The sequence below is a fragment of the Uloborus diversus genome, chromosome 2, assembly GCF_026930045.1.
Source record: "Uloborus diversus isolate 005 chromosome 2, Udiv.v.3.1, whole genome shotgun sequence".
Taxonomy (NCBI): domain Eukaryota; kingdom Metazoa; phylum Arthropoda; class Arachnida; order Araneae; family Uloboridae; genus Uloborus; species Uloborus diversus.
Window position 1 is genome coordinate 100,992,607 of NC_072732.1, and position 10,482 is coordinate 101,003,088.

The following is a 10,482-nucleotide window of genomic DNA, read 5'->3' on the forward strand; positions in this document are numbered from 1 at the left end:
CCAAGATATAGGAGAGGTTCACCAACCATTTGTACTGGTTATCTCCAAGTTTTTAATATTGCCATTTGCTTCTCACTGCCTCATATGTAATAGAAGGAAGATACCCGCTTGAACATATTTTTGGTAATGATATGTAAGTTTCAAGGAAATATGCCAGCAATGCAGCGTGTAGGTCACTTGTAAGTATGGGAAAGCTAGTGTCATTTTTGATGGGTGTAAAGAAAGCACCACAGAAATATAAATGAAGTCCTATTATAACAGCCAAGCCTTCTGCTCTAGAAGACTTTCTGCGTCTCAAATCTTGTGCTTGCTCTGAGGGGTTCATTGGATATAGTGAATGTTTGAAAAGTCTGAAAGTAGACTGAAGTGCTCAATTATATGCACAAACTGTGTTAGACATAGCTGCAACAATAACGATTTTGCTGAGGATCTAGATTCCAAAAAACATCTTGATAACGAAGACTTTTTGTTACAAGCTTAGGAGAAATCATTTGAAAGCAAAAAACAGTTCAGCGTTATTTTTCTGGCCATTTAATCAAATGTGCACCATCAGAGGGGGGGGGGGGAGGATAATATTTTAGTACATAATTTCGTTTTGGGACGTGAGCTACTGTTCTTATGGGGTGGATAGTCTTGATTTATGCATTTTAGATTTGCATGAAATAATACTTCTACTTGAAATAAAAGGTGGGGGGGGAGGGGGGAGGATTTATTTTATTTGGCTGAGGGGGGGTGTTGTAGCTTTGAGAGGAGGTGCACCATCGCTCTTGGAAAATGGACACACTTGATTTCTAACAATTTTCTTAGCATAAAATAATGTTTCCATATGAAATGTATGGAGGGGGGTTCGGGGGTACTGCTTCGCTTTACGGGGATAGGGGGGCTCTGTAGCATTTGTGGGTTTTGTCATCCCTCTTGGGGGTCAAACACCTTTAATTTTATGCTTTTAAATTTAGTATAACATAATATTCTCACTTTAAATTTATTCTAAAAATTCTGAAAAAATACTCAAAACTGCAATTTTTAGATGCCCCCCATTCCAAAACCCGACGCACAATGGGGTGGGACTTTTTACCTGTTCTTATTGGGAGGGTAATAAACAATTTGCACCAGGTTTAGCTTTTGTTTTTTGGATGTTTGGGTCCGACCCCTATTTTTACTGTACTAAAAATAATCGACGATTATTTTTACAAATTAAAACCTAAAACAAAGGTTAAAAAAATCCCCCCCCCCCTTTGCGCTAACAGAACGATCTACTTACTCATCATGATTTGCTTTCTTTCTGTTCAGAATGTTTATTTTCAATTTGCGTGATCTCAAAAACTGAATGTTTTGGGTTGTTATAGACGAAAGATTTTGAAGAACCTTCTGGTTTCATATGTACCAATGAAATTGGCTGATTTGAAGTGAATGTTATTGCAAAAGAAGTACAAAGCTAAAAGGTTTTTGTACAGCAAAATATTGTTAAATGTAATAGTTGACACCAAACTCACCGAATTTATATAACAATGAAACAAATAACTGGAAAAATTGGCCAACCATTGCACAAACAGAAAGTAAAAGCACTATAAACAATGCGTTGATTTTTTAGGGAAAAAAATAGGATTTTCAATCCCTAGCAGTTTAAAACTAAATTTCAGATTTTCCTGAATCATATACATTGTAGAGAAAACGTCTGAATAAAAGAAAAGGTGGGAGATGTATTTCCGGCACGAAAGTTTTGCACGTTTCTTGTAAGATCGCTTTATTAACTGATGAAATATTTTCATAACTGTGTTTTCGTTATCTTTTTAAAGGAGAAAAATAAAAAGCGAAGCTAATATCTCTACTTCACGCGCTCAGAAAATTTTCGGTTTTCTTTTTCGTCCTTTTTTTTTGGGGGGGGGGGGAGAGAGGGAGAGAAAATAAATACTAGCACAAACTGAATAAATTTCAGTTACCTGAGCGTTTTGATTAATTGAATTTTTTATTTAGAAGAAAAGTACCATTTTACTTACTTTCTAAATATTGTTTAAAAAGTAAGGTAATTCCATGGCCCCACTGAATACTTAACGGCCGTGGCAATCGCTGAAACTCATGGCAACAAAGAGGGCGCCACTGGCTACCCCTGTTTTTGTTTCACTTGGCGTGATTGTGAGCGTTGGCGCTTTGGCATCTGTGAATACGTGATTTCTCGACTTATTATCGGGCGTACGTCATTTAACGAAAATTTTAATTTCAAAAGAAGGAATGAAGAGAAAAAGTGCTGAATAAACATTGTATTACAAAGGTGAAGAGCATTTCTTATTGTTATTTTAATATCATATCAAAAATTACGTGTAATAAAAAATTTTAACTAAACACAGAAAACATATGATTTTTTTTTTAATATTAATGCGTAATTCTTAATATATTTTTAAAAAAAAAAAATTTTTTTTTTTTTGAAAGCTCTGCAAATAATTTTTAAATTTTTTATTGAAAATCCCCTGGGATTTCCTTTTTGGATACAACAGTTCTAAGATTGATGATATATGGCAGGCAGCCCTCATTTCTAATTTTACATGCTCATTTACATGCGAATTTTTTCTGCTTAATAAATTACATCGAAAAAAAAAAAAAAAAAACACGCTCCGCAATCTGTAAATACATTCATTTTTCAAAACTTGAGAGGGTCATTCATTGCCCCTTTTGACCCTGATGGGGATTAGAGGGGGGGGGGAGGTATAGGAATTTAAGTTAACAATTGCCATTCTTTTCGCTCGTAATGTAGTGTATATTTTACAATGAATAGAATCTAATTAAAAACGTACGAACAGGCCCGACATTTAAAAATTCGCGGGGGGGGGGGGCAAAGGTTTTGTGTAGGGGAAAAAAACAACAAAATACGAGCAAAATGCCTAATTTTAGTATGTTTGTAAAATTTAGGAGTGTCATAATTGCCTCCTCCCCACCGTGATATCCCCACTTGACAGGCCTGGTTAGGAATATTCTTTTTCAAATGAAGAAGAACAATAGAAAAGTTAAAAATATGATGGCAATTTAAGAAAATGAACCATTAACATAATTTTAAAAACATTTAAAATCAGAGTGAGACTAATACATGGTTCTACGACGGGTCCGCGGTTCTCGCACCAATATTGCACGGACACCAAAATAATGTCATTTATCTATTTCCCCTTCCATTTTTAGCACATCTCATGTTATAATAACTTTAGTGTAGATTTTAGTAGTATATTAGTGCACAATACGCATAGAGATGCACAAACGCTTAGTGCACAAGAGCTATTTCGAAAAAGTGCAGATTTTTTTTTCTTACAAAAGGAAATTCATAGCATAATCAAAAAATAAATAAATATAACATGGAGCTAGAAAAAACTTTCATTTTCCGGAAGCTTAGTTTTTAATTAATTTTTTTAAATGTCCGATTTTGAAAATAAGGCGTGGTCTTTATGACGTCACAAATGATGTACTTTGGCGCATCTGTCTACCGCGTTTCTACGTTATGATGATCAAGAAGCGAATTACATATTGCACTCTACGTTTACTATCAATCATATAGTTGCCAACACTTGTGAGTAAAGAAACTAATTGAATATTGTGCTCTGTGAGTAGCATCAGTGAATGGCATTTCATCATTTGTGATGTCATCGGCAGAAGCGTAAACAATGAAAGCGCACCGATTAATGCTTTTTTTTTTAATATTAAACTTAGTCAAGTTATTTTAAAAAATGATCAGATCCTATGATTTTAAAAATGTTCTTTCAAAAAAAAAAAAAAACCCTTAAAATTTCGGAAACGACCCTGTTGCTTCACACGCTTTGAGCATTAAAAATATGTATATATATACACCCAATCCTCTTTTTATGCGGTGAATAGGGACCGCATAAAAAAATCGTGTAAAAAAAATGCTTGAAACTTCAACAGTAGCTTTAAAAAGTTTTCGCAACTGAGTTAGAAAATATTTTTTTATGCGGTGGATAGGGAGTGCATAAAAAAAGTCTCACGTAGAAAAAACCAAAAATATTATATTTAAACGAAATCAAAATAACCCAAGCGATGATAATTTTGCCGACTCCCGAAAAATTTCCCGAATTAAGAAATTTTTGGAAAGTCACAGCGACTTCCCATCGGATGCCCCTGTCGACCCTTGATGATACTACCAAGCACTCGTTTGATAAATAATTTTCGCTCGTTTTATAAATAATTTTTATAAACTACACAAAAAAAAGTCCGCACAAAAACAGGTTTGGGTGTACACACACACATCGGAAGGCGCACAGACCGGAGAGCGTTCACTTTAGCTCAGGTTCTATCCCCACCTCCAGGCTCCCACCTTACCTATAGCATCCCAGGTGCTATTACTTCAATATATTTTTCAATTGTTATAAAGTGTTCACGCAGTAAATAATTTTTATGATAAAGGTCAGATTCGGCCATAAAATATTTATCTTTCTTACGGCCTCGTATTACCTATTCTAAAAAATCAACAGTCATATTATGACGGGTGCAAATTTCTTGGTCATTTCCATTTCATTCCATTTGTAGAAACAAGAAACCCAACGAGTAGGATCCTATCGCAATTCATGATCGTGAATAACTTAATTCGAACTCATCAAGCAGCCAAAATTCAAATTATTATTATTTTTTAAAATTTATTTTTAACATTTAACAAATACATGCAATAGGGAAAGAAACTCCTCAAATATCTACACATTAATTTGTGAAACTAATTTTTAAAAAAAAATGGGGAACAGATTATTTTACAAAATATCAACACTGTTGATATATTTTGTAAAATCCTAGCAGGGGAGAGTTCCGTACAAAATTTATTTTGTCCTTGCAAAAGCAAAACAATGAAATAATTTTTTTTTAACTTGCCATTTCTATGATATTTTTAAACATACATTCGATTTGCGATAGCTCGAATGTAAAAAGACCGACGGAAAACTTCGACTTATCGAAAGTTTGACTTAACGATAGTTTTGGTTTTTGATATTTTAATATTAAAAACCATCGAATACTTTAATTAATATGTACATATAACAGACAAAATTACAGAACTTAAGTTTTTTTAGCACAATATGCACAGTTTAATCAAATGTATTGATAGAAAAAAATCAAAAGCATGCTGGAACGGGGCCATCGTGAAGGCAGTCGGACCGACTGCCTTCACGATGGCCCCGGCTGGAACCGCTTGAATAGAGCTGATTCTACTTCAGGAAATGTGCACATCTTCATTCGTTTCAAATTAGGATTGCAAGTGAAGGTGAAATAATTATTCTCCCATAATCACTTCTTTTTTTTTTTCTTTTTCTTTTTTTCGTTCTTTCGAAATAATTTCGAGTAATCTTGGAAAAAACTTCGAGTTGAAAGAAGTTAGTTTCGAGTTATTCAGAATAATTAGAATGGAATTAAAGACTTAGTTGTCAAGACTTGATAAAAATTTCGAGTTATAGTAATATTCGATTTATCGGACTTCGAAGTATCGCAAATTTACTGTACTTTTAAGAAAATTAAAATATTTAGCGATGTAAAATCCTGTAAACATTGAATTCGTCATAAAAAACTATTTTCTACACTTTAAGCATGAATGAGAAAGGAGCTTTGAACTAGAAACTTTGCAGTGAATTTGATCGCCAAGTTTGGCGAAAATTAGGATATGAATTTTCTGTTGGAAAAATAAAATACACACACACAGTAGACCGTCAAGTATCCGCAGGAATCTAAGATCTGCTTACAAATTTTTGTAATCTTGTTCTAATAGTATAGCATTAGGAGCAGCTCTAAATATCTAGCATTTCATAAAATAAAAAGAAGTTGGGGGGGGGGGGGGTAATTTTCCGTGATAGGTACGTAGCGGAGCATTTTTTAATCTGGCGATTAGTTTCAATTTTATTTATTGTCGGGGACTATTTCAAGTTACATATGAAGTATTTATTTGGCGATACCATAAACTATTTTGTCTTTTTCAAAGACTTGTAAGCAAAGCGATAAGCCCTAGAAACAAGATCTAAAAGTCCATTAAAATAAAAAATAATCCTCTGAATAATTATGTTTCTCCATAAAGCGTAAAATAATCCATCAAATGATACACAAGCTATAAATGAACATGTAAAATTAAATTAAAAGAAATTGCCTAACCAACTTTAGATCCACCATTTACACATTAAATAATCAGCTAAATAACTTTACTAATTCGATTCGAATTGGTTTTTACGGTATATTTCTGAGCATCTTGCGAAATATTGATGTTTGTTACATGTTCCATTTATTAATTAAAATAAACAAGCTTTGAAACTTGTCGTTGATTGGTGGATGCAACCGTGGCTTGTGGCGCCTCCTTGCGGTCAGAATGGGCAAATATGAAGTTTTGAAGTTTTTCCATCTAGTGTGGCCATGTTCAAGTGCAGAAATAGTTGCCCCGGTTTAACACAAGAAAGTCAAAAATTGTCAAGGCCTGGTAAGCGCCAGCGCATTCAGTGGGGCCATGGTAAGTCATAATCATCTAAGTCTAAATAAGTCACCTATTGTCATCATTGAAATCTAAATAATTCAGTCATCAAAAGTTTCAGAAAAATTGCTGAAATTCGATAAAAACCTAACGCAAATTGGTAGAAATGTAAAAATCCTTTATAAAGCCGTAAAAACTGACGAATTTTTGTAAAAAAAAAATAAAAAAAAAAAAAAAAAAAAAGAACAAAAAATCTGTCGGTAAGAGCGAATTAAAAACAAGGCTGGATTTGCCTATAAGTTAAGCAAGCTATAGCTTAGGGCCCCTGCTTTGAGGTGGGCCCCCGACTCCCGAAAAATTACAAGATTCGTTCTTAAAAAAATGGTAAGTGCTTGAAGAAATTAATATCGTTTTCCAGTGCTTGAAAATTTGGAAAAGTGTGGCTACAAACCTTAAATTTTAAAATTTCTAACAAATGAAAGGGGGGGTAGTGGGAGGAATGCCAAAATATATCAAATTCAGCTACTTGCTACATCCTGCATCAAAAATGTAAAAATCATGGTTCTCACGTTTCTGTAACATATTACTTGAAATACATTTTTGAACTCGCATGTTTCATATCTTGCTGTTTATTTAATCTCGAATACAGCATTTTGGAAATTCTTTCGTATTGCTTGCTTTTATCTTACTTCTACTGCATATTTTTAATCTGTTTAGCCCGAAAAAAAAAAATGTTGCACTGCCTCTATTCCTTTTTGAGTGCACTTAAATTTTATTTCTTATCAAGTGTATAAATTATCAATTGTTCAAATGGGCAGTATGTTACTCTCTTGTTATCTATTTTCTAAATCTGTACACCATTTCTTTAAGGCATTAACTTACATTACAAAGCACATTTAAAGCATAAAACTTTTTAAAAATTTTATTTGCCTATTTTTTCCTATTTTATAAGGCTTTACAATGCAGAATAGTATATCCTTTTTACAAAATTTTCTCTGGGGGAGAAACCCTCGGACTCCCTAAAACTGGAAATAGTCTATATCCCACTTAAAAGGGAGCCCGAGCCCTGTGTCACTCCCTTGATACCAGTCCCCCTCTTAAGGTCAATTCAAGCATACAAAAACACATTAATAAAAACGACACACACAAAAAAAAAGAAGTGAAAACATGGCCTAATGAGTTACAGGAAAAAGGCAAAACATAGGTGGGGATGGTGGGGGGGGGAGGCGTTTAAAAATGTTGCTCAAAAAAGAAAAAAGAACCCCCCCCCCCCCCCCGGGAACTCAGTCCTAAATCCACTTTTCCCAGCCAACCCTACGTAAAAAATAAATAAAGGAAAAAATGAAGTACAACCCAAATTCAAAATAATAGAATATCGGAACTGTTTGAACAAAACTTGTCCCTAAGTCGGGAAAAATGAACGAATGCAAATTAAAAAGACTAAAACTCATTATTCATGAATGGGTAAATAAATTTAAACAACTTTTCAGACATTATTTTAACAATTTGTGGATCATTAACACATTGGAAAAATATATGGATTTTTTTATATTGGTCAAAAAATTAGAATAATCTATTCATTCAATGTGAATTTTAAAAAGTAGCGAAAATATTACACACCTGTTACCCTATAGTTTGTCACAAGTATGGAGCTTTGCGCCCGGATAATTTTACGCTCCTTTAAAAGCCTTTTCTTGCTCAACATGGATTGCCAAGGTGATAAACAGGAAAAAAGGAAGTTACATATTGTATCATTCCTTAAAGTTAGAAAGAAAAAAAAAACTATCCAACTCAATTCAAATGAATGTTTTACAATCTATGGTATGTAAGATTGTAAAGGAATTTAGGACTAACCAACTAAAAAGTAACCGAAGTAAACAAGGTAGAAAAATTGTAACACCTGGTAGAGATGAACCCAAATTAAAGTAAATTTTCCAAAATAATCGTTCAAAAATGCTTCTTGTGTCCAAAAGTGTTGGACAGAATGTAGTTTTCTTATCCACGCCAACTAGACTTGGACGGTTGCATAAACTGCAGTTTTAATTGCGGTTATACGAAGTAAGACCTAAGATAACATGAAGCAGAAACATGCTTTACTCTCTTGGAGCAAAGAGAAGCTCAAACAGGGGCAACAAGGTTGGAAAAGCATTATATTTAGCGATGAATGTTTTTTGAAATATCTGTAAACAAAAAAAGGTGTTCGGGTTTGACGTTTAAAAAGAAAGGCGTATAAAAAATCTCGTGTAAGACGTTCTCTCCACTTTGACCCACCCTTCTTGGTTTGTGGGTGCATGAGGGCTGCTGGAATTGGGAAGTTATATATATCTTAAAATAAAGCACTGCATGACTTTCGCTGTTTATCAATAATACTGCATGATACTTCATCTGAGGCACAGCAGTAACACATTTAGTGACACATTTCATCTTTCAGCAAGATTCTACTCCGTGTTACATCTCTAAATCGACTCATAGATTTTAAACAGAAAGAGGAATTTTGTTATTAAACTGATCAAGCAACTCTACCAATCTCCAGAGCCAGATTTGGAAGGGTGGAGGCCCCTAATCAGGGTTCGAAAAGATCATTATATTTTCGAAAATATCCGATACTTTGATATATATCCGAATATTTTGATATATATGTATATATCCGATATTTTCGACCAGTGAAAGTTAGGATATTTTGTAAAGATTTTATTGTGGGGGCCCATTGTTGTGGATGCCTCGGGGCAGTAGCCCCGCCTACCCTCCCCTAAATCCAGTCCTGCCAATCTCGATACGATCAAGAATTCGTGGTACCGTCAAATGTAAAGAAAGCGGTTCAAGACCTAGTGCCCGCCAACAAAATTGAGCTCGTTGCCGCATTGAAGAGGGTATGGAAACAGTGTCAGAAACGATTAATGTAAACACGTGGTAGAATCCGAGTGAGAAAGGATTGAAGCATTGAATCCAGTCAAAAATGACGCATTCCTTTTTTTTTTTTTATTAAGTGCTTTCCCCCTTTAATTTGAACATTCTAATTTTTTGACTCAACGTAAATCTTCATCACTATAAACTTTTGGATTATTCTGTCTAAGATTATTTTTAATTGAGTATATTTGAAATGAAATGTACACTTTAAGGTCTAAGAAAGGTGGCACGTTCCTTTAAATACCTAATTTGCACTTATATTTGGTTAGAATAAACTTTTTTCCAAACAACGGGAAGTATTCTATTATTTTGAATTTGGGTTGTAGTAGCACCTTTTTAACAATGCAGCTAATATATTTTTTCTGCAAAAAAGGGGGGGAGTAAAAATTAAAAAGCGTGTCAGCATAAATACATTTTTTAGAAAAATCGTTCGTTCTTTTTTTTGGGGGGGGGTAAAAATAAAGAGCTTTGAACTTTTTTATTCCCCCGTTGCAAAAAATTAAAAAAAAAATAATGATAAGTATGCTTTAAAAAAAATAATAATGATAAAATATACTCTAAAAAATGATTTTCATCAAATTCGCAACTCCAGCGCTCGAATACGCTACCTTGCGGTGATTTACAAAATTAAAGAAAAAGGCAAAAAATGCATTCCACGTGTGTCTGTTGGTAAACATAAGCAGTTTGTCATAAGTGTTTATTCACGCATTCGATGTGTCTTAGATTGCTTTCAGCTACAAAAATTGTTTCGTCCCTTAATAGTATTCTCGAGCTTCTCAAGATAATGTTAGTTTTCCTTATTTCCTCCTAAAAAGTGAGTTGATTGTTAAATGGTGAAAGCGTAAACACAAGAAACCTCTGGAATAACAAACTTGATAACGTTATACCCAGGTAAAAAATTTTATTGTTTTGTGTGAATTTGTAAGAATATGTTTTTTTTAATGTTAAATTAATTTAACTAACCGTATTTTACAGCAGCATTAAGTTGGAATGGACACTATACAAAATATTTTCTTGAATATATTATCGTAGAACGAAATGAAAAATGTTTAACCGAGAAAGAATTTATTTCTTTACGTTCTCAGCTGAAAGGTTTCACCAAATTTGTTTAGGGTTATAGTTTTAGTATTATGCGAGCAAACAAT